This window comes from Erythrolamprus reginae, chromosome 1 (genome assembly GCF_031021105.1).
Source record: "Erythrolamprus reginae isolate rEryReg1 chromosome 1, rEryReg1.hap1, whole genome shotgun sequence".
Lineage (NCBI taxonomy): Eukaryota > Metazoa > Chordata > Lepidosauria > Squamata > Dipsadidae > Erythrolamprus > Erythrolamprus reginae.
Genome location: NC_091950.1, coordinates 390,648,561 through 390,673,078, shown reverse-complemented (window position 1 = coordinate 390,673,078; position 24,518 = coordinate 390,648,561). Strand labels below are relative to the sequence as shown.

At 45.0% G+C, this 24,518-nt stretch overlaps 1 protein-coding gene across 1 annotated transcript in view; it reads left to right on the top strand.

The window, feature by feature from the left end:
• Window positions 1–24,518, top strand: part of EPHX2 (epoxide hydrolase 2) — a 96,813-nt gene that overhangs the window by 31,764 nt on the left and 40,531 nt on the right. The window lies entirely within an intron of this gene.

Genomic DNA, 24,518 nt, shown 5'->3' with positions numbered 1-24,518 from the left:
TACAAGTGGAACACTCAAAAAGGAGACAGAAGGACTGATACTGGCGGCACAAGAACAGGCCATTAGAACAAATGCTGTCAAAGCCAGAATTGAAAAATCAACAGACAATCCAAACTGCAGACTCTGTAAAGAAACAGATGAAACAATCGATCACATACTCAGCTGCTGCAAAAAGATCGCACAGACTGACTACAAGCATAGACATGATGCTGTGGCACAGATGATCCACTGGAACTTGTGCCAGAACTACCATTTCCCAGTGGCAAAGAACTGGTGGGATCATAAGCCCGGAAAAGTGGTCGAAAATGAGCAAGCCAAACTACTGTGGGACTTCTGACTTCAGACTGACTGAATTCTGAAGCATAACACACCAGACATCTTGATTGTGGAGAAAAAGAAAGTATGGATCATCGACATCGCAATCCCAGGAGACAGCAGAATTGAGGAGAAGCAGCTAGAGAAATTAGTGAAATACGAAGATCTAAAAATCGAGCTGCAACGACTCTGGCATAAGCCAGTGAAAGTGTTGCCAGTGGTACTTGGCATGCTGGGCACAGTGCCAAAGGATCTCAGTGGACATTTGAAAACCATCGGAATTGACAAAATCTCCATCTGCCAATTGCAAAAGGCTGCTTTACTGGGATCGGCAAACCTAATTCACCGCTACATCACGCAGTCCTAGGTGCTTGGGAAGCGCCCGACTGGTGATGAAATACGAAATCCAGCATAGTGATCTCGTTTGCTGTGTTGTATTATTATAATAATAATAATAATAATAATAATAATAATAATATATACTATGGACAATTACAAAGGAAATGGTGTTATTAGTTGAAAGGAATGAGATGGGAGAATGTAGATAAATAAAAGAAGCAATGATAGAAAGCGCTCAGGCAGTAATAGTCCTAGGCTGAAAGGATGCGACAAAATGGACAATACAAAATTGGTATTGGTACATGGTAGATCATATTCAGTTTGAGATTACAGACAAAAGGATGAATTCGGCCAATGAAACTAATCTGCGGGAACTGATGGGACAAAGTAAGAGGACACGTGGTTAGTAGAATTCGAGACCAAGGTACAAAGAATAAATTAGAATTACTTTATAATATGCAAATAGATGTTATATAGAAAATATGCTCTCATCTTAGTGAAAGGGTATGAATGATGTTTGGTGGTGGGCACTTCGAGCATTGAGCACATTGTTACTTGCTGTGTGAATGTTATACAGTGGTACCTCTACTTAAGAACGCCTCTACTTAAGAACTTTTCTAGATAAGAACTGGGTGTTCCAGATTTTTTTTTGCCTCTTCTCAAGAACCATTTTCCACTTACAAACCCGAGCCTCCGAAACTGTAACCAGAAAAGGCAGAGAGAAGCCTCAATTGGGCCTCTGTAGGAATCTCCTGGGAGGAAAGAGGGCCAGAAAAGACGTGGAGAAGCCTCTGTGGGGCCTCTCTAAGAATCTCCTGGGAGGAAAGAGGACCAGAAAAGGTGGAGAGAAGCCTCTGTGGGGCCTCTCTAGGAATCTCCTGGGAAGAAACAGGGCCTCCACCCTCCCTGTGGTTTCCCCAATCGTGTGCATTATTTGCTTTTACATTGATTCCAAAGGGAAAAATTGCTTCTTCTTACAAACTTTTCTACTTAAGAACCTGGTCATGGAACAAATTAAGTTTGTAAGTAGAGGTACCGGTGTATTATTACTATAAAAATCAATTAAAATTTCCATCTATATATTAAAAAGATAACCCTACCATTGGGTAACTAAGTCTTCAATGTTCAACTGATCAGAGGTGACCAGCTCCGTTAGAGGTTATAAAGAGGTTATAAAGATACTGAAATGGCTCCCCATGTTTCAATAACCCAAGTTCACCATGCATATTATGCAATGATGTCTTAGTTGTCCTAGATCCTCAGTTATAGAAAAGAGGGAATCCTTGAAATGGGATTTTTCAGCATAGCTAGGTCCAGCGCCAAAGTGTCAGGAAAAAAATAGTACATTTTCCCCAATTTTCTTGTGTGAGCAATTAATTTTCTCTCGGTGACTGATATTGTCTCTTCCCAATTTAATAGCAAAGGCATCCTCTGTCAAGAGATGGGTGGTTTATGTTCTTTTTTATTACTTTTAAAATAGAGATGGGTGCTTTATGTTGGAGATGGAAGAGTCTGTCAGCTATCCAATAAAACACCATGGGCATTATTGCTTTCTGCCACAGTTGGACCATAACTAACTTCTAGGCTTCTTTGACTCACAAATTTAGATTACCTTGATTTCATCTACAAAAAAAGTACAAAATGACCTGATGCTGACAAGGTGGACTAGATGAACCTCATAATCCTTCATTCAGCCAATAGCAGCCATAGATTTTGAAATGTTGATTTTCAAGGTGGAGAATTGGGGACATCTAAAGGCTTTATCCGGCAAATGAAGAATTTCTCATCCGTATTGGAGGAGGGGCTATGATTTGCTACCTTGTGTTAAAATTTGTTTCCTGCCGTTTTGCACATGGCACTTAAGGCTATAAGGCTATTGTATAATAATAATATACAAAGTATTAACATTATATTATTTATTTATTTATTTATTTGATTTATTTGTCAAACATGTATAGGATAGTAGTAGTTTATATAAACATAACATTAGGAAAAAGTAACAATAAAAGAGGACAATAGGACAGTAGGACAGGGACAGTAGGCACAGTGGTGCGCTCATGCACATCCTTTCCAGCAGTGTTTCCCAACCTTGGCAACTTGAAGATACCGGTATTTGGACTTCAACTCCCAGAATTACCCAGCCAGCGAATGCTGGCTGGGGAATTCTGGGAGTTGAAGTCCAAATATCTTCACGTTGCCAAGGTTGGGTAACACTGCCTTACAGACTTCTTAGAAACGGGGAGAGGTTGACAGTAGACAATCTAAGGTTAAAGATTTTGGGGTTTGCATATATTTTTATATTTAATTTGCCAGCTGTTTGAGATCTACATGATTATTTTTTTTGTATGTTTGAAACTAGCTGGTTGTGAGTAAGACATTACTTTCTATATTATGTTATTGTCAGACATCAGCAAGGAAATGAGTGCTTGTAAAAACAGGGAAGAGAAATACCACTTCTAAAACTTTTGCATGAGTTCTCTGCTTTCTAAAGAAATTATTTCTCCCTAGTTTGCAGGATTTTCAACTAACTATTGAAAATATGAGGCTTTCTTAATTCTATGCAACTAGGTTCATTCTTTGGGTTTGTTGTTCCATAATTTATATCTCACCATATTCAAATAGTGGGATAAAAGATGGTTCACAATCATAAGACTACACAAATCAAAGAAAACAGTTAACCACCATTGAAAGAAGAACTGTTAAGCTTCATAAAACTATAATATGCTTCCATAAATTCAAGTTTTAAAATAAAAAAGAATGAAATGTCATTTTGATTCAGAAAGAAAAAGACTAAAAATTTCATTTTTCATTCCCTAATTATTATTATTATTATTAGACAGTCTTCACTGCCTTCCTAAAAAATAACTCTGTGGGGCCGATCTGACCTCTTAAGGGAATGCTATTCCATAACTGACAAGGCCTGTTTCTGATCTCACTTCATAGCCATGTCCTAGCTAGACCAGAAAAACATTCCAAGTTTCCTCTTCCATCCCAAATGCACAGCACAGATTCAGTTTGAAGGTAACAGCCTCATTGGTAAATGGGAGCCAAGCCATGTAAAAGGCTTTGCAGGTTAAAACCAAGACTTAGAATTTTATTTTAATTTTTGATTTTTAAAAAAATACAACTTTATCGATTACTGGTACAATATTCATCAAACTATGGGTAGAAGCAAATTATTGAAGCAACTCTTACCCACCAGCAAAGAGGCTGCTGCATTCTGCACCAGCTGCATTTTCTGGATAGTGAAGTATGTTGTGATTATGTGTTAGTAGTAAAATGTTGTGGCTGAAGCTGACACATCTCAGCAGAAGCTGGTATGGGAATTGACTAATTGTGGAGCTATTATTTGCAAAAGCTTTTCTCTAGATGCTAAATATGAAGCAATTTAGGTTAGAAACCTAGAAGGTTGACAGCAGAAAAAGATCTCTTAGTCCATCAAGTCTGCCCTTATACTATTTCGTGTATTTTATCTTAGGGTGGATATATGTTTATCCCAGGCATGTTTAAATTCAGTCACTGTGGATTTACCAACCACGTCTGCTGGAAGTTTGTTCCAAGGACCTACTACTCTTTCAGTAAAATAATATTTTCTCACGTTGCTTCTGATCTTTCCCCCAACTAACCTCAGATTTTGTCCCCTTGTTCTTGTGTTCACTTTCCTATTAAAAACACTTCCCTCCTGAACCTTATTTAACCCTTTAACATATTTAAATGTTTCTATCATGTCCCCCCTTTCCCTTCTGTCCTCCAGACTATACAGATTGAGTTCATTAAGTCTTTCCTGATACGTTTTATGCTTAAGACCTTCCACCATTTTTGTAGCCCGTCTTTGGACCCGTTCAATTTTATCAATATCTTTTTGTAGGTGAGGTCTCCAGAACTGAACACAGTATTCCAAATGTGGTCTCACCAGCGCTCTATACAGCGGGATCACAGTCTCCCTCTTCCTGCTTGTTATACCTCTAGCTATGCAGCCAAGCATTCTACTTGCTTTCCCTGTCGCCTGACTGCACTGTTCACCCATTTTTCAGAAATCACTACCCCTAAATCCTTCTCTTCTGACGTTTTTGCTAACACAGAACTGCCAATACTGCCCAGGTTGGTAGGTCTTGAGATGTGAGCTTTTGGTGCAAGAACTTTACAATATTTTCTTATTTCCAGGCAAATGGGCTGCTGTACTAACTCAGTTTCTGGGCATTAAAGTGTGTTGTGGTGATGCAGGCTTAAAGTGAAGAGGGTATGAATAAGTGTCATTAAGGCTGTAAAGAGCTAGAGCTCGTGCCTATCAGCGGAAGCTAATATGAAAATTGCCTTTGACTAATTGTGGAGAGACCAGTTGCAAAGGCTCTTCTGAAGGTGTTAAATATGACACAAATCAAGTTTGTGAGTTTTGAGATGTGAGCTCATGGTGAAACAGTTGTACAATCATAACCCTTTTCGGACAGACTTTCCATGCAATAATATGTACCTTATGAAAAAGTAATGAGACATAATATTTGGATAATGACTGAGCTAGTTCTGGATTTCAAAGAGTTTGTGCATTTAACTTAATTTAATTTAATTCTATTTAATTAAAAGGGCTGATGCGTTCTAACTAAGAAGTGGATTATTATTTTTTTCATTCCATGCACTTGAAATATGGCAGTCCTGTGTCACTGACCTTTCCTGACAAAATGACTTCTTTTTTTGCCCCTGATAAATGGTCTGTCTCAAGCAAGCGAGAGGTCACCAGATCAGCACCATGATGTTAAATAACAATTCCTCCTCTAACCTTTCTGGGAGCATTCATCTGTCTTGACAATATAATTAGGATTATAATTCAGATTGCCCAATTGGAGAGAAAGAATCAATTGGGAATGTATTAAAAAGGAGTGGGTACATAAAGGAAGAGTATTTGAAATGCTGGCAGCTGATTAACTGAACCGTTCGTGTCAGCGGATTTTTGTTTTCCTGCTGAAGCTTAAAATCTTTTTTAAAATGTAGAGCAGCTTTTTTTAAAAAAGTTCTACCCCAAATTTCCATTTTTCTAAATTAGAAGAATAATCCATACACAGCACTTCACAGGTGCCCCTGCTACAATTCTTCAGATTTGTTCTCTTCTTAAACAGTCTAGAGCAAGGGCAGGCAAAGTTTATTATTTATTTTTATTTATTTATTGGATTTGTATGCCGCCCCTCTCCGCAGACTCGGGGCGGCATACAAAGTTGGCTCTTCTATGACTTGTGCACTTCAACTCCCAGACTTCCTGAGCCAGTCATGCTAGCTCAGGAATTCTGGGAGTTGAAATCCACCTGTCATAGAAGAGCCAACTTTGCCTAGAGGCCTCCAACATTGGCAACTTTAAGACTTGTGGACTTCAACTCCCAGAGTTCCTCAGCCAGCAAAGCAGAGAAGAGGGAGAATTATGGCCATTTAATGGCTTGTGGACTTCAACTGCCAGAATTCTGGCAATTGAAGTCTATAAGTCATAAAAGGGCCATCGTTCCCTGGTCTAGAGATGCCCCTCACAGGAGCAAGATCTTACACCAGATGCTCCCATCTTGGATGAAGGAGACCTTTGTGAGGGTCTCCCCGTCCAGAATTCCCTCATCAAAATCTCTGTTGAATTTCAAATGCCAGTTGAGAATCTTTTTAGACTTAATGGATGTTCTATCTTACGGATCACTTGTTTGATTAAAACTCAGTTTTATAATTAACAATCTCATATTAAAATCTGTACATCTGTGTACAGCCTGTATTTCATTTTTTTGGTAATGAAACAAACTATTTTATTGTAAAGAGACGAGTTGGCGCAGTGGTTGGAGTGCAACACTGCAGGCTACTTCAGCTAACTGCTAGTTCAGCAGTTCAAATCTCACCACTGGCTCAAGGTTGATTCAGCCTTCCATCCTTCCAAGGTGGGTAAAATGAAGACTCAGATTGTTGGGGGCAATATGCTGGTTCTCCAAACCACGTCGAGAGGGCTGTAAAAGCACTATGAAGTGGTATATAAATCTAAATGTTATTGTTATTGCTATGATTGAATGCTTCATGCATAAGAATAACAATCTTTTTATCTATTTAGTCTATCAGGTAGGAACCAAGCTTGGCTTTTCCAGGGCTTCCATATTAATCCCTTCTAGGAAAGTTATCATTATATATTTTATATTGTTTCTGAACAAGTACAAGCAAAACCTGTGTTCATTGAGAAATAAGATTGACCTTATGTAGAATTTTGGCTTTTTCAGTAAAGGCACACTATTTGAATGGCTAGCTGCTTTTATTCTTGGTGTGGGGGGAGAGAATAATTTGCATTGTATGGCGTAGTGGAGGGTAATATAATTGATATAGATACAGAGTGTTTTATGCAGAGTCCTTAATAAAAACTGTCTCCTTTGACTGTCTCTTCACTGAATATTTAGTATCTCTGGAATAGCAATCAAGTATTTTAATTGCGCAGGGTTACCGTCAGTAGTTTTGCTGACAGAATCTAATTTGTGAGTAAATAATAAATAGTTTAGAAGTTAAAATGTACACACACAGTTGGAGGGGCTTGAAGTTTGCTATGGCAAGACATTATTGGCCAAATCTGCTTTAAATGGGAACAAGTTCACAGAACCAATCTGTTTGAAAATACAGTGGTGCCTCTACTTAAGAACACCTCTACTTAAGAACTTTTCTAGATAAGAACTGGATGTTCAAGATTTTTTTGCCTCTTCTTAAGAACCCAAGCCCAGAATAATTTCCCAGGAAATTCAAGAACGGTACGAAGACCCGGCCAGTTTCCTGCCATTCCCCCTGGGTTTCTCCCTCTGGCACAGCGTATGGGAGGTAGCCTCGCACTGGGTGTATGGGAGGCGCATGCTCCTCCTCGCTGCCTCAGAGTCCCTCTTTTTTTTTAGCCTTAAAGTTTTGGATTTTTTTGATTCTCCTCACCTCACCTTCTTCCTTTGTCAGCATCTGTCCTCCTCCTCTTTCTTCTCCTCCCACCCAAATTCCGAGCTTTTATTTCTTTCCTAATGGATTTGCATGCATTATTTGCTTTTACATTGATTCCTAGGGGAAAATTGCTTCTTCTTAAGAACATTTCTACTTAAGAACCTGGTCACGGAACGAATTAAGTTATTATGAAGAGGTACCACTGTATTAGGTATTAATCATATTTCTATATGGGAACTTCTGGTTCAGAGTCATAATAGCTGGAGCCACTTCATTGAAACCTATGGTTAATCTTCAGATCGTGCAGAATGCAGCTGCAAGAGCAATCATGGGCTTCCCTAAGTATGCCCATGTTACACCAACACTCCGCAGTCTGCATTGGTTGCCGATCAATTTCCGGTCACAATTCAAAGTGTTGGTTATGACCTATAAAGCCCTTCATGGCATCGGACCAGAATATCTCCAGGACAGCCTTCTGCCGCACGAATCCCAGCGACCGATTAGGTCCCACAGAGTTGGCCTTCTCCGGGTCCCATCGAATAAACAATGTCGTTTGGCGGGTCCCGAGGAAGAGCCTTCTCTGTGGCGGCCTTGACCCTCTGGAACCAGCTGCCCCCAACCTCCTTGCCTTTCGTAAACTCCTTAAAACCCACCTCTGCCGTCAGGCAGGGAGGAATTGAGGCATCTCCCCTGGGCCTATACAATTCATATATGGTATGTTTGTGTGTATGTCTGCTTTAATAACGGGGTTTTTTTCACATGTTTTTAAATTATTAAATTTGTCTTGAATTGTTTTATTGTTGTTGTGAGCCTCTCCGAGTCTACAGAGAGGGGCGGCATACAAATCTAATAAATAAATAAATAAATCTAGTCCAGTGATGGTGAATGTATGGCACGGGTGCCACAGGTGGCACACAGAGCCATATCTGGAACCTTGGAAGGGCTAAAAAGGGACCTGCTGGGGCCACCAGAAGTCAGGAAACAAGCCATTTCCAGCCTCTGGAGGGCTCCAGAGGCTGTTTTCACCCTCCCCAGACTCCAAGAAAGTCTCTGGAGCCTGGAGAGGGTAAAAAAATGGACCTGCTTGGCCCACTCGAAGTTGCGAAATGGGGGAGTGGAGGATCTTGTGTGCATGCTTGATGGCAACTATGGGTGTGGTCACTAGCAAGTGCGTAATAATGTGTGTACACATGCTTTTGTCACCCTAGAGAAAAAAGGTTTGCCATCATTGATCTAGTAAATGTTATCAGAATTGGAATTAGTTAATATCTTTTCCAAGTTTTAGTAGTTCTGAAGGAATTAAGAAAAAAATAATGGTAAGCAATAGCACTTTAGACTTATATACCGCTTCATAGTGCTTTACAGCCCTCTCTGAGCGGTTTACAGAATCAGCATATTGCCCCCAACAATCTGGGTCCTCATTTTACCCACCTTGGAAGGATGGAAGGCTGAGTCAACCTTGAGCCTGGTGAGAGTTGAAATGCTAAACTGCAGCTAGTAATCAACTGAAGTATCCTGAAGTGGTAAGACTGGAGGAACATTAGAACATTGAAATGAAAAGCTATTTTGTCCTAAAGTCAGGACAGAACTTTAGAATATGGAATGCTTGATTTGGACTCTGGACAGTAGACTCAAATAATAAACTGCAAGTTGAGAAATTTCCTGAGAACAGTTTTGTACACCCAGCTAGGGTCGCTGTGTCATCTCAGGTTCTTTTAAACTGAGAAGCGGTTGTCTATTTGAAACTGTTTCATTAGCTATGCTATTTTCTCTGGCGCCTCCAATTTGTGAGGGAATTTAACCAAGATGCAATTGCTGTCTTTCAGCTTTGAAAGACAGAGAGAAAGCACAGTGCTAGGAGAATGGAAATAAATGTGCTGAATTCTCTGTAGTTCTCTGCCTGGTTGGAAGACAAGAAAGGAACCAAATCCATATTTTATATAGGACTGTACAGGTAGTCCCCGGGTTATGTCAACCCTGACTTACGATGTTTCGTTGTTACGATGACCGGGGACAGCAGCGGAGCCAAAGCTCCCTCAAAGCCGTCACCACCACCACCTCCGTTCGGGCGAGGGGATCTCCGCAGTGGGTGGCAATGGCTTCGAAGACCCCCTCGCCCGAACGGCTTCCCTACCCTCGCCCAAATGGCAGAGGCTTTGGAGACCCCCTCACCCGAACGGAGGCGGCGGCTTCAAGGGACCAACAGCCAGTCCTTCTTGGCGCCGGTCTCCTTCTTGGACGGTATATAAATTAAATAAATAAATAATAATAAATACTGGGAGGGGGGAATGCGTTAATATTTCTTTTTAGAAATATTCCCCACATTTTTTAAAAAAATTGGCTAGTGGGCCCTCACAATTACTTTAATAAAACCCTTTGGAGTGACTCCCTTTTGTTTATGACAACCCCTTAGATCAGGGGTCTCAAACCCGGGCCACTTTAAGACTTGTGGACTTCAACTCCCAGAATTCCTTAGCCAGCAAAGCTCAACACTTCACAAGCTGGCTGAGGAATTCTGGGGATTGAAGTCCACAAGTCTTAAAGTGGCCCAGGTTTGAGACCTCTGCCTTAGATATTGGAACACTGTCTCCCCTATCCTTCTCTTCTTTAGACTAGTCACTAGACATGCCCAATCCCTGTAACTGTTCTTCATATGTTTTAGCCTCCAACCCTCTAATCCTAGTAGCTCGTCTCTTCACTCATCTGGTTCATTCCCTTGGAATTCAAAATGGGCCCGAACGGGTAGCATTTCACCCCTGCTATGAGCTTCTCATGTTTCATATATCCGTGTTGCTCATTCTCTTGCCGCAAACAAATTGAATTCACTCTAAAACTTGCTGTGGTCTCTATTCCTTGTCTTCTGTCTTCTGCCTTCTTGCTAACGCTAGCAACTATTGGTGGTGTCCTAAGAATGAGATCTGGCCTAATCACTATAAAAATAATTTGCTCAGGGTAGTGAAAGTTCAGCAATTAGCGAAGCAAGAACACTGGGATGGTATTAGATACAGCGGTGATGACAGAAAAAAGAAATAGTGTAATAAAATTGCCAAAAGTAAATGAACATCTTGCCATGCTTCAGATGTTTCGCTTCATGCTGTAAAACTGTTCTAATATGTGGCCTAGTTAATAGTAGTGTGTCTTTATAAAAGCAGAGGGCACCTCTGCTGTTCCTGTTACAGTCCTACTAGTTGGCAGAAATTTAGATCGCTTTTAATTTTACGTTAAATTATGGTTGATTGCAAGGACAGATAATCTAAGGTTATTAAAGATTTTGGGGTTTGTGGAAGAAACCACAGTCAGGTAGTGCATTACAGGTGTTGATCACTCACTCACTTTTGCTGAAGTTGTATTTTCTGCTGTCTAGTTTGGAGCGGTTTACATTTAGTTTGTATCTATTACGTGCTCGTGTGTTGTTGTGGTTGAAGGTGAAGTAGTCACTAACAGGAAGGACATTTTGGTATATGATTTTATGAACTACAGTTGGATTAGATCAAAGGTGGTGTACAGTGATCCCCCGCTCGTTGCGAGGGTTCCGTTCCAGGACCCCCCGCAACGAGCGGGTTTTCGCGAAGTAGCGCTGCGGAAGTAAAAACACCATCTGCGCATGTGCAGATGGTGTTTTTACTTCTGCAGCGCTAGCGAGGAGCCGAAGATTGGGGGCGGCGCGGCTGTTTTAAAACATCGCCGCCGGCATGGGGGGCTTGCCAGCACCCCCCGGACCCCCAACCCGGGTTTGGGGGGGCTGCTAGGAAGCCCCCCATGCCGGCGGCGACGTTTTAAAACAGCCGCATCGCCCCCAATCTTCGGCTCCTCGCTAGCGGGCAGGCAGGCGGCGGACAAGCCGTTCGCTAGCGCTCGCTCTCGCCGCTTTCCAGCTGAGTCCTGAAGCGAATTCGCTTCAGGACTCAGGTGGAAAGCGGCAAGAGCGAGCGCTAGCGAACGGCTTGTCCGTCGCGCGTCGCGCGCCCACGCCGTTCATTCTCACCGCTTTCCAGCTGAGTCCTGAAGTGAATTCGCTTCAGGACTCAGGTGGGAAGCGGTGAGAATGAACGGCGTGGGCGCGCGACGTGCGAGCGGGCGGCAGACAAGCCGTTCGCTAGCGCTCGCTCTCGCCGCTTTCCAGCTGAGTCCTGAAGCGAATTCGCTTCAGGACTCAGGTGGGAAGTGGCGAGAATGAACGGCGTGGGCGCGGGACGCGCAAGCGGGCGGCGGACAAGCCGTTCACTAGCGCTCGCTCTCGCCGCTTTCCACCTGAGTCCTGAAGCGAATTCGCTTCAGGACTCAGGTGGGAAGCGGCGAGAATGAACGGCGTGGGCGGGCGAAGGGCGGGCGGCAGCGAGGAGTTTGCGTGGGTGGTGGGGAAACTCCTTGCTGATGCCCGCCGCTCGCCCTCCCGCCAGCAAGAGGGAGAAGACCCAGGGAAGCCGCCCAGCTGCTGATCTGCCGGGCACCATCTACGCATGCGTGCCCATAGAAAAAAAGGGCACGCATGCGCAGATGGTGTTTTGACTTCCGGGTTAAAAAATCGCAAATTACCCTGTTCGCAATGGTCGGGGACGCAATAACCGGGGGATCACTGTAGTTGTAAATTGTCTAATCGCAGCATTTCAAGTCTGGTGGAGTAAGATATTTTGTTGCGAGAGGAGGAGTATAGGACTCTTCTCGTAAAATATTTCTGGACTCTCGATTTATTAATGTCAGATATGCAATGTGGATTTCATACAGGGGAGCTGTATTCTAGGATTGGTCTAAGAAATGTTTTGTATGCTCTGGTTAGAAGAAGCTATGTAAGATTAGATTTACAACTCTTAGTGCCTTTTCGGCAATATTGTTATAGTGGACTCTAGGACTTAGGTCATTGGATATGAGTACTCCAAGGTCTTTGACAGAGTGAGGGTTGTCTACAAGTTCATTTCCACCAAGTTTATATTTAGTTTTCTGATTTTTTTTACCTCTTCTGGTACATTCCGATTCTTTGAACCTCTTCAGGACTGCACCAATCTGGGTTGGGGGATTCAATGGTTTCTTGAAGTAAATTGTCCTAGGTACATAGGATATGAGATAATCCAGAGATGTCCTGGATCCAAACAAACCTTTTCTTATCTAGAACATTATTTCCAGGATACTTCAAATTATTTCCTATTTGAAAGATTTACTCTTGAAATCCCCCAAAATACCTCCCCCCCCCCCCAGATAGGCATGTCCCAAAGGAAAACAGAATGTTCTGGTGTATTCTGGCAACGATCACTTCCAGATGGATGGATTTTACAAATCCTTAGTCACCACTGTCATTAAAACTAAGTGTTTTATGGGGAGATTGTGATGATATAATGGAAGAATAAAAAACTAATTGTTATGTTTTTCTAAGTTTCTTGCCAAATGATGTTATAATGAAAATCTTGAGAAAATCTACCCTAATATTAAGTTGTTAGAGAGTCATTCCTCCAGTTATTTTTCTCCAGATATTGGATCTTTAGCTCTCTTTCTCTCTGACCTTATATTTCCACCTTGTTTGCACCCCCTCCTGTTCTGGTTCAGCCTGAGGCTGCTCAGGGACCGGCTGTGTCTCTGCTGGCTCTATGCCTGGAGGAGGATGACAGCGAAGAGGAGGGGGCTGAACAGTCGGACGGGGGAGAGGAAAGTCAGGAATGGGATGAAGGAGAACAGCATGAGAGCCCCCGGGGGGGGAGCTCTCCCCAGCCAGTAGCTTGGAGTCATTAGGTGATGAAGCACAAGCCGTCATTGACATGCGACAGAGACATTCAGATCAAAGAAAGGAGCAATTAAAGAAGTATTATCAGCACTGAATTAGGAACAGCTGGGCTTGGGTGTGGTCCTTCTTAGCAGGATTTAAAAGGCAGGCAAGCCCTTGAAGCCATGTGGAGTGTTATCAGTTGGAGTTACGGTGTCCTGCTTTGTTCTCGATGTCTCTGTTCCTGGCTTGTGGCCTAGCAGTTTGGAAGACCCGTGGGAGGTGTAGGTCTGCTATCTACAGCCTCGTCTTGGCAGCAAGAATCCTGTATTGCTGCATGGACTTTTGCCTTCGTGGATATATTTGAAGATACAGCGTTTTCCTGTTTGTAAGGACATTTTCTGTTACCTGTGTTTTTCTTGAATTTTATAAACTGCCTTTGCCTTTTACCGGTGTGTCTGGCTTCTCTTTTTGGGTTGGTCTTAGCTTCCAGAGTGACCCAGACAGAACACCCTCCACATCTCTCTTGTGTCCACATTAAACAATATACTTTTCAGAGCAAGCCTTTGAACCCAAAAAAAGACCATGTGAAGTCCACAGATACTATTAAAGAGTGATCAGGAACTGTCTTTCTTGCTTTGTTAGATAACATTTGATTTGAGAAGCTTTGCTAAAAAAGAAAGAATCCTTTGTGCCATACTAATTAATGTAGTTTCTTTGTTCGACTCCTAAAGATAACATAGTCCAATCCTCCATCCTTTCTGAAGAGTTCTCAATAACTTGTAAATGCATTTGCTATTTTTAATTAAAAGTGTGTGACGTTTTAAGGGCTGATCTAAGCTTTCAGTATATGTGCAGAAAATAGTATAGCAGGCTATTGCTTCCATTCTATTTTGTCTGGATTTTAAATTGTGTTCCTACTTTTCTAATTTAGAAACCCAGTCCAGATAACATTCATGAATGGGTGGATTAAAAATGTAATGAACCAAATTAAGTGATAGAAGTGCCCAATTGCCTTTACCAGATTTCAAAAGGAAATATGTCAGACCTACTTGGTATATGGGTCAGAAATCACAAAAAATCCCAGGGCTCCAGGCTAGACTGGAAAAGTAAGTAAGTAAGTAAGTAAGTAAGTAAGTAAGTAAATAAGTAAGTAAGTAAGTACGTACGTACGTACATACATACATACATACATCTTATCAGGAAATAGTGGTGGATCACTTCCAGGTTGTTACATTTTGATGTAATCATCAGCAATATAGCTTCACTAGTCAAGTAATGAAGTTTTCTGCAGCCTCAGAGAGCACCGAAAGCTCCACAGGAGACACTAAGCTCTTTGGTCTTTGAATACATTTCTATTCCCTTAAGTGTCAAGGAGTTTTGAAGTTCCCAGAATGTGTGCCAAATATACAGTATTTGTTTCAATCTCTAGAAAGTTAACAATACGCATCATATCATCATTGACTCATCGTCTCTAAAGAAGACATGTTGTAAATGAAATCTAATAAATAAATAAATAAAATAAATAAATCTGTCATTCTCCAATGCACTTGCAAGGAGAGTCCAAGATGGGTAATTCTACAGTCTGATTGGTCGGGACTGAGTTTAATTTAAATATTAGGCAGGCACCGCCCCCTTAGCCCTCCAGTCTAAAAAACTCAGTCGCAGTAAAGGGACTTTGAGTTTGTTTCTCTTGATTAAAAATATTAATGTTATACTGTTTATTTCTATGTATTAATCATCTTTCTCTTCCTTTCTCCTTTAGGTGCAGTTGGGGGATTTTTTTTCCTCAAGCAGCTCTGGATCCAAACCTCCAGTGGGTTTAATCCAGGAGACTGCAGCTCCTCCCTTTTAGGCCCCTCACACTTGGCCGTCCGGCGGGCTCTGGAGCGAGCGCCCGGGGAAACTGGCTCCGAGCCAGACCCCGGGTAGAGAGGATGAGGTTGACGCCTCGGGGGGGTCCGCCCCTCCCGTGGCGAATACACCAGGGGGCCAGGTACAGAGAGATGGATTGGCCCTCAGTGGGGGGGGGCATTGCTGTCAGAACGCCCCTCCCAACCCCCCCACCCCACCCCATCGCGCCGCCCAAGGGGATTACCGGAACCGCTTTCGGGTTACGAGTGCAGCAGATCGGCTCACTTCATGAAAAGTGGTTTTGGGGCTGGCGGCGTCGGGGACTTCAAGATCGGCGCTGACGGAGAGCTCGCAGGGCGGGAAAGCTTGGCTTCCCGCCCATTTCCATGGTTACAAGGGCGGCCATTTTGGGTGAGCCCGATATGGGCCGAGCAGGCCGGTTCGCGCTCAAATGTATCAAGCGCTGCCATGGCAACCGGCTGGTGGCCATTTTGTTGGGCCGAGACTGGCGAGCGACTCTCTTCGCGCTCAAAGTGTCAGGGATTCCCATGGCAACGGCCCAGCGGCCATTTTAATTGTGCCGCCCGCCCCTCAGGCTTATAGAAGGGGATTCCCTCATTGGTTCCTGCAGGTGCGAGCAGCCACACTGACAGAGACACGCAGGCGCAGTTCTACCTTCGTGGTTGAGGAGCCTGTGTCTCTTAACGGTCTGCTGAGAGCAGAGACGTTGTTTGCTTCAGGATAATTTTTTCCTTGTGAGTTGTTGTTTGCCATGGCAGATCAATCAACCCAGGCCGGGGAGGAGGCCACTGTCACCAGGCCCAGTACTCCCAAGGAGAGGGCTCCAAAGTCCAAACCTTCCCAGGGAGCTCTCTCAGAGAAGCTGAGAAGCGCATAAAAGCGCTTGAGAAACAGTTAGAGGCCTCTCAAAGATCTTCTTCCTTAGCTGCTCAGCCTCTCGGTACCATTCCCCCGCCAGTCTCCCCCATATTCACACCAGGGGTTGTAGGCTCAGCCTCAGAGAGGGATTGGTCGCCGGAGAGGCCCTTCCAATCCTCCACCTCTTCTAGGCCAGAGGCCTTTGCATTGGGAAGACAAGCAGCGTGGCCTACCACCTTCACAGCTCCACAGCCTGTCATCCCTCAATGTGGACAGACACAAGCAGCTACCTTCACCCCAACGGCTGCTGGCTTGCGCACTGCGCAGGACTCCTGGCAGAGTATGCCTCAGGCCCTGCAGGACCTAATTGTCAGCGCATACACTCAGGGGCAGGCTAGTGTGGCTCAGCAGCAGCAGTTGCCAGCAGGTCCTGCTCCACCGAGATTCAGGGACCCCTGGATAGCTCCGGCCACTCAATCCATGCTGGAGTCCAAGGATGAAGATGACTTCTCCAGGGATGAATTTAGCAAGGCTGAGGATGAGTTATCCGGGGATGACCAGCCACCAGAACAACCCACGTTGCACGGTCTGTTCAAGTCCTCCCTCTTCAGGGTTTTGCTGAATAAGGTGAAAATAACCATTGACCAGGCTGGGGAAGGAGGTCAAGGGGCTCCTTCTGCACTGGGTCAGCCTACAGGGGGCCTGTTTGTGTTTCCAAAGCAGGAGACTGTTAATGTGCCATCCTCCCACTTGTTTCTGGAGACAGTCCAGCGCCCATGGGAGAGCCCTGCGACAGCCCAAGGCCCGTCTAACCTGGACAAGCGCTTTTACACCTTTGACCAGGCCATGGAGGATCTCTTGGAACTACCTACGGTGGACAAGCCGGTGACCAGCTTGGTCTCGAATGCCCTTGTCCCTTCAGAATCTCAGGAGGGATTAAGGGCTGAGGACAAAAGGGCAGACAATGTCGTTCGTAGGGCTCATCAAATGGCGGCTTGGGCCGTAAGGGCTGCTTCTGCGGCCTCTTTCTTTAACAGAGCTACGATCCTCTGGATACAAGAGATCCAATCCAGAGTCGATCCACAAGATGCGAGGCTTCGCCAGGACCTGAACAAGCTGCTGGTGGCCACAGAATTTTCCGCAGACGCCACAGTTAATGCGGCTAAGTTCGCGTCTCGGGCAATGGCGTCGTCGGTCGTTTCCCGCAGGCTCATTTGGTTACGGAATTGGCAGGCCGACATAAAATCCAAATGGGCCCTTGCCTCTTCACCGTTCAAGGGCAAGAAATTTTTCGGGGAAGTCTTAGACGATGTATTAGTGGAAGACAGGGACAAGAAAAAGGTAATGCCTAGCTCCAGCAAGAAGCAGGGGAGGCGCTTTAATCCCTATCAACGGAGACAGCCCTTTCGGACTGACTCCGCCTCGACCAATAATTAAGGGTCGAGGCCCTACTTTCCAGGATCCTTTGGCCAGGGTTCTTTTCGTTCAAACAGGACCCCGCAGTCTGATCGCAACAGTTCTTTTCAAGGCCACCGCCCCTTCAGAGGCTCCAACAGGGGATTTAGAAAGACCAAATGACTTTCCAGTGGGTATCCCCTTGGGCGGCAAGCTGCTACATTTTTCAGACATCTGGAAGAACACATCCTCGGACATTTGGGCGGCTGCCACAGTTTCGGAAGGTCTGAGGATTGAGTTCATTCGCCCTCCACCTTGCCGGTTTCTTCCTTATCGCACTCCCTTGGACATTCACAGGAAGAGGCTTCTATACCAAGAGGTGTCTCACCTATTGGAGATAGGGGCCATCGAGGAGGTCCCTCTACCCCAACAGGGTATGGGGTTCTACTCAGCAATCTTCCTGGTCCCGAAGTCATCGGGAGGGGTCCGTCTCATACTGAACCTTCGGAGATTGAACCTTTATGTCAAGTACAGAAGGTTCAAAATGCATTCTCTCAAGTCTATTCTGGCAGCTATCAGGCAGGGGGACTATATGACATCCATAGACCTGAAGGAGGCCTACCTCCATGTCCCCATTTTTCCCCCTCACAGACAGTTTCTGCGGTTCAGTCTGGTTGGGGCCCATTTCCAGTACAGGGCCATGCCATTCGGGCTTTCATAAGCCCCAAGAACTTTCACGAAACTGCTGGATGTCCTCACGGCCAGTCTCAGGCATCAATCGGTGCGCCTGATGGCCTACTTAGACGACATCGTGATTCTGTCCAGGACCAGAGACCTTGCGTATCAGGACTTGCATCTAACAATCCAGACGCTCCAAGATCATGGCTTTTTGGTCAATTTCGACAAAAGCCACTTAACTCCCACGACACACCTTGCTCACCTGGGAACAATCATAGATTCCAGGAGGGGCCTTGTTTCCCTGTCCCAGGAGAGGCAGTCCAACATCAAGGGGCTCGTTCGGGACTTGGCATCTCAACAATACCCCAAACTCTCCTTCCTATCCAAGCTGCTCGGTACGCTGGTTTCATGTATCGATATCACTCCATGGGCCAGGTATCACCTACGTCCTCTCCAGTGGTTCCTCTTGCCATTCCAGAGGAAGAAGTCCAGCCACTCTCACCAACGGGTGCATCTCGACACGAGGGTTCGAAGATCCTTACAGTGGTGGGTTTCCCCAGCTCTGGCAAAGGGTTCCCTTTTTCTAGAACGATACCTTCTTACGGTGACGCCAGACGCCAGCTTGACTCACAATTGGCCCAGGGCCTATGGGAACCATCGGACCTGTGGGATGTCAACATCAATTTTCTGGAGTTGAAGGCGGTTTCCTTGGCCCTCCTCAGTTTCGCAGACTTGGTCAGGGGTCACCATGTCCTCGTTCGGACCGACAATGTCTCCACCCGGTCTCACATCAACAGACAGGGGGGGACACGGTCTCGGAGACTGATGAGGGAGTCGGACTCCCTGCTCAGGTGGGCGGAGGCCAATCTGGCTTCCCTGTCGGCAGAGCACATCTCGGGAGTGGAGAATGTGTGCGCGGACTGGCTGAGCCGGGAGACCTTGGACCCAGGGGAGTGGCAGCTGGATCCCGAAGTTTTTCTGGACATTGTTCAGAGGTTTGGGAGACCAGTCCTAGACCTGTTTGCTACTCAGAGCAACTCTCAGCTCACACGCTTCTTCTCCCGCTTCCCGACCCCAGGAGCGGAAGGGGTGAACGCTCTTCGACTTCAGTGGCCACAGGGACTTTGGTATGCATTTCCACCGATCTCCATCATTCCCAAGGTAATGCGAAAGATTCTGGAGCAGAGAGCGGAAGTGCTGTTGCTGGCCCCATACTGGCCTCGCCGCATTTGGTTCGCAGACCTGATGCAACTGTCAGTGTCGCCTCACTGGCGAATCCCAGACCACCGGATCTCCCTTTTCCAGGGCTCGATATCACATCCAGAGCCTCAGTGGTGGCAGCTGACCATGTGGCGATTGAGCGGGAACATCTAAAACGCCAAAATGTGCCAGACACAGTCATCGATACGATTCAGGCTGCCCGCAGGCCCTCAACAAGTAGGATTTATCAAGCGACTTGGGCCTCCTTTTGTAAGTTCTGTGAGGAACGAGAGGTGGAACTTCAGAAGGCCTCCCCTCTCATTGTTTTAAGCTTTCTGCAGGCAGGCCTGGAAAAAGGACTAGCACCAAACACCTTGCGCCGTCATGTGGCCGCATTATCCACGATAATAGGAGGAGACAGTTACCGCCCCCTCACCAGACATCCTTGGATCAGGGACTTCCTGAAAGGGGCCGCCAACATCAGGCCACCAACGATACATCGGTTCCCTTCCTGGGATTTGTCTTTGGTGTTACACGCTTTAACTGGTCCTCCATTCGAACCGTTTCGCCATGTACCACTAAGAATGTTGACTGTCAAGACTGCCTTCTTGGTGGCGATCACATCTGCCAGGAGGGTCTCTGAGATTGCAGCTTTCTCCACCAGGGAGGACCTGTGCAGGTTTCACCCTGATAGAGTGGTCTTAAGACTTGACCCAGCCTTTCTTCCAAAAATCAACTCTACTTTTCACAGGGCACAGGAAATAGTGCTACCAGACTTCTGTGCCCATGGGACTCATCCTTCAGAGCTGAGGTGGCATAAGCTCGATGTGAGAAGAGCCCTGAAAATTTATATCCGCAGGACTCAAGAGTTCAGGGCATCAGAGGCTTTGTTTGTGTTCTTTGCAACTAGGTCCTTGGGCACCAAAGTCTCTTCTCAAACCATTAGCCGCTGGTTGCCTGAGTGCATTGCAGAGGCTTACAAGACTAAGGGTTCCCCTGTACCACAGGGCATAACTGGACATTCTACTCGCAGTACGGCCACCACAGCGGCTTGGAGAACTCAGGCTTCGCTAGAAGACATTTGTAGGGCAGCCACTTGGGCGGCTCCGTCCACATTTGTCAGACATTATCGGATTGACTCCTTTGCTTCCGCGGAAGCAGCTTTTGGGAGGAGGGTATTGCAGCGGGTGTGTTCCTTTCCAGAGCCCCCGGTCCAGACTTCTCCCTCCCTTTGATTATATCTTGGGTATATCCCATCTTGGACTCTCCTTGCAAGTGCATTGGAGAAGGACCGTTGAACTTACCTGAACGGTCTTCTCGATGCACTGCAAGGAGAGTCCAAACCCGCCCAAATTCGGGACCGGGGCTACGGTTGGAAGGTTGTGTATGTTATTATTATCTTTCCTAGTTACCTTGAATGTTTCAATAAATTTGTTAGCTTTACTGCTCCTTCGTTTCTTTTAAGACTGGAGGGCTAAGGGGGCGGTGCCTGCCTAATATTTAAATTAAACTCAGTCCCAACCAATCAGACTGTAGAATTACCCATCTTGGACTCTCCTTGCAGTGCATCGAGAAGACCGTTCAGGTAAGTTCAACGGTCCTTCCCCCTCCAACTGGTACATCCCCCCTCCAACTGGTAGATTTATATGGTACAGTGTAAGAAACGCCAAACCTTTTAACCTTTGCATGTAACAAAACTGTTCCCAATTTAGGTTGCCTGTTCTTCTGTCTCCATAATAACGCTATATTAAACTGTGGTACAGGTAGTCCTTGATTAGTATCCATTAATTTAAAGACAGTTCAAAATTATGACAGTCTTGGAAAACGTGACTTATGAACCGTCCTCAAGGTTGCTAGATAGAATAGAAATAGAATAGAATTTTATTGGCCAAGTGTGATTGGATACAAGGAATTTGTCTTGGTGCGTATGCTCTCGGGGTACATAAAAGAAAAGATATGTTTGTCAAGAACGATAAAGTAGAATAGAATAGACTCGGGGCAGCATACAAGTCCAATAAATAAATAAATAAGTAATCTGTCCTGTCACCCCCTTGCCTGGCCCTCAAAGAAATCCAGTTTGACATCTGTGATCTAGTGCAGCGTTTCCCAACCGGTGTGCCGCGAGACACAGCCAGGTGTGCCGCTAAGCTCCTAGGGAAAAAGGAGAGCTTAAGGAGAGCCCTGCCCAGCTGGAGATTCCCTGGCAGCACCAGGTAGAAGCCGGCAATGCAGCACCCTTTTTCCAGTGCCGCGCAAGGAGCTGGGCGTTGGAGTTTGGGGTGGGGAGCGATGAAAGTGCGGAGGCCGGCGCCGCGGCTACCCCCACCCCCCAGTGCCTCCGTTCCCCTCGCCCCCCTGGCTTCTCGCCACTGACGCCCGCCCGCCCGCTCGATCTGCCCCTTTCTCCAGCTCCTCCGGCAAGCGCTCGGAGAAAACCTTCTCACAGCAGAGGTCGGAGAAGATTCTTTGGAACGTCGGGGGTGCGCGCGCGCGCGCGCCCTATCCCCCAGCCAGCCTACCCGGAAAAGCTTTGCCGGCCTCCGCAGAGAAGGAAGAGAGAGAACAAGAGAGAGAAAGAAAGGAAGAGAGAGAAAGAGATAGCAAGAGAGACAGAATGAGAGAGAGAGAGAAAGAAAGAGACAGCAAGAGGGGGGAAGGAGGGAGAGAGAAAGAGAGCCAAAGAGAGAGGAAGGAAGGAAGAGAGAAAGAAAGAGATAGCAAGAGAGACAGAATGAGAGAGAGAAAGAAAGGAAAGAAAGAAAGACAGCAAGAGGGGGGAAGGAGGGAGAGAGAAAGAGCAAAAGAGAGAGGAAGGAAGGGAGAAAGAAAGGGATGGAGAGAGAGAGAAAGAGGGAGGGAGAGAAAGAGGGAGGGAGAGAGAAATAGAGCGAAAGGGAGAAAGAGAGATTTTTTTTGTCCAAACTTTTTTGCGCCCCCCCCCCCCCCTCAATGTTCCCCAGGATTTTGAAAATGTGAATAATGTGCCACGGCTCAAAAAAGGTTGGGAAACACTGATCTAGTGGATTTTACTTATTTTCCGACTGCTTTGCTTGTCATCCACCCCTTCCTGCTGTTATGCTGCCTTTTTTAATGCTGCTACAGAAGCTTGCATCATCTCATTTGCTGATATGCAATTTGTACAAAGCACAAAGGAGTGCAGTGATTAGGAGGAGGAGGAGGAGGTGGTAGTGGTGTTTAGTAGTGCCTTCAGGAGTAACCAACTGTATTAAGGCATAAATATTGATTAACCATAGCACAGTTCAGCTTAGTTTAGGGCAGGGGTCTCCAACCTTGGGAACTTTAAGACTTGTGGACTTAACTCCCAGAATTCTTCAGCCAGCAAAGTTGACAGAGGAATTCTGGGAGTTGAAGTCCACAAGTCTTAAGGTTGCCAATGTTACAGACCCCTGGTTTAGGGTATAGTTCTTCATGAGCAATAGCTCAGAAGGAGGAAAAAAAACATTCACAGCTCTGGTGGAAAGTGTAAGATTGACACCGTGGTAAATTTTGTGCTGTGTGAGAAAGTTCCACTATGTAGGTTGCGTTGGACATCTGTTCTACCTCACAGTTTAAAGAATAAAAGTGGGGGCTCTTTTATAAAAAAACACTATTTCAAGCCTCCTAATGCTGCAGTATGTAGAAATGCTTTGCTATCTTTTCAACTTTCTACTCTTTTTCCTTCTCTGCCAAATTATAAATTGCTGAAAAAGCCAACCCAGTTTCTTGCCTGCAACTCTGCTAATGTCTCTCTTTGTATTGTTAAAAGCAAAGGTGGGGGCTGATTTCTCATAGCAGTGATTTTTTAAAAAATTCTTATTTTTATTTATTTATTAATTTATTAATTAGACTTCTATGCCGCCCTTCTTGAAGCGACTCAGAGCGGCGTACAGGATTGTAATACAAACAATATACAGTGGTACCTCTACCCAAGAACGCCTCTACTTACGAACTTTTCTAGATAAGAAGCGGGTGTTCAATATTTATTTTGCCTCTTCTCAAGAACCATTTTCCACTTACAAACCCGAGCCTCCAAAACTGTAACCGGAAAAGGCAGAGAGAAGCCTCTGTGGGGCCTCTCTAAGAATCTCCTGGGAGGAAAAAGGGCCGGAAAAGTTGGGGACAAGCCTCCGTGGGTCCTCTCTAGGAATCTCCTGGGAGGAAACAGGGCCAGAAAAGGCAGTGAGAAGCCTCCATGGGGCCTCTCTAGGAATCTCTAGGAGTCTTCGGAGAGGGGCGGCATACAAATCTAATAAATTATTATTATTATTATTATTATTATTATTATTATTATTATTATTATTAAACAGGGCCTCTACCCTCCCTGTGGTTTCCCCAATCACATGCATTATTTGCTTTTACATTGATTCCTATGGGAAAAACTGCTGCTTCTTACAAACCTTTCTACTTAAGAACCTGGTCATGGAGCTAATTACGTTTGTAAGTTATGTATGTGTAGAAATCTAATTATTTAAAAAAGAAACATACAAAATTAGCAAAAATACTAAAGAACCCATGCTCAGTCATCCACATTCATCCAAGTCAATCATTCACAACATCAGTTGGAGACATTCTCGTCGCTCATGGCCCCCATGCCCACCGGCAAAGATAGGTCTTCAGAGCTTTATGAAAGACCAGGTCTAGCTTCCCCCACTTGTAGACATAAAACATTCCTGACAGCTCTCAAGTAGAGAGGAAGATACCATGGCCTATAACACGCTTTGCATATAGAATCTCCAAATTCAGTTGTTGAGATCTCAAGCTGTTAGGATCTGGCAGTGCATTGATTTGAACGATCTCCCTCCATCCTAGGTCCCAGTGAGCCAGCCAGGCCTAGAAGATGGACAAACTACAGGTGAAACTTGAAAAATTAGAATATCATGCAAATGTTCATTTATTTCAGTAATGTAACTTAAAGGTGAAACTTGATATATGAGAGATATTCATAACATGCAAGGCAAGAGAGTTCAAGCCGTGATTTGTCGTAATTGTGAGGATTATGGGGTACAACTCATAAAACCCCCAAATCTCCCATCTCAGAAAATTAGAATATTCCATGTGATCAATAAAAAAAGGATTGTACAGAGAACAATACCGGATATACAGTATATTAATTTTCACCTTTCAAGTTACATTACTGAAATAAATGACCGTTTGCACGATGTTCTAATTTTTGAGTTTCACCTATATTTTCGGTCCTATTCTTTTTAATATGTTTGTGAGTGACATAGGGGAAGGTTTGGTAGGG